The sequence below is a fragment of the Petaurus breviceps genome, unplaced genomic scaffold (genome assembly GCF_028583685.1).
Source record: "Petaurus breviceps papuanus isolate PSGF00001 unplaced genomic scaffold, PetGlider_PUasm1.0 126, whole genome shotgun sequence".
Taxonomy (NCBI): domain Eukaryota; kingdom Metazoa; phylum Chordata; class Mammalia; order Diprotodontia; family Petauridae; genus Petaurus; species Petaurus breviceps.
In genome coordinates, this window is record NW_027185655.1 from 49306944 (window position 1) to 49307573 (window position 630).

General features: G+C 46.5%; 1 pseudogene; it reads right to left on the reverse strand.

Moving 5' to 3' along the window:
* Positions 1 to 253: 253 nt before the first annotated feature.
* The window catches only part of LOC138170836 (peroxisomal biogenesis factor 19 pseudogene), a 1183-nt pseudogene continuing 806 nt past the window's right edge, over positions 254 to 630 (reverse strand).

The following is a 630-nucleotide window of genomic DNA, read 5'->3' on the forward strand; positions in this document are numbered from 1 at the left end:
AGGTGCCATTCACCTAAACAAGAGCCTCTATGTTGACAAAGAGATCATGCTTTATGGAATAGTCTTGGGGTGGGTGCTGTGGAAGGGAAGGAAAAGGATGGATAAGGCAAGTGGGATAGGCAGGGGACTCCTCCACAGGATTATCACCATTCTCAGCCAGAATGGCTCTGCTGACTTCAGGTGTTCACTTATGGATGGGGGTGGCATGTTTGCCAAGAAAACTCCACGTGAAGTCACGGAGAGTTGAGTGTGATCAAAACGACACAACAACAAATTGTACATCCTTAGACAGTAGGTTCTGCATGAAGCTTTGCATAATGGGGAGTGTATTTACTTCTCCTTCCCCTTCTTCTCTGCTCAGCCCCTTCATGGCCTTGATCACTTCTTCTTCAGATATACCCAAGTTCTGAAGGTCAGTGATTTTTTTTCTTTTTTTTTTTTTGCGATTTTTGGAGGGCAATTGGGGTTAAGTGACTTGCCCAAGGTCACAAAGCTAGGGTTTTTGTGTGTGTGTGTGTATGTGTGTGTGTGTGTGTGTGTGTTAAATGTCTGAGGTCGGATTTGAACTCAGGTCTTCCTGACTCCAGGGCCAGTGCTCTATTCACTGCGCCACCTAGCCGCCCCTCAGTG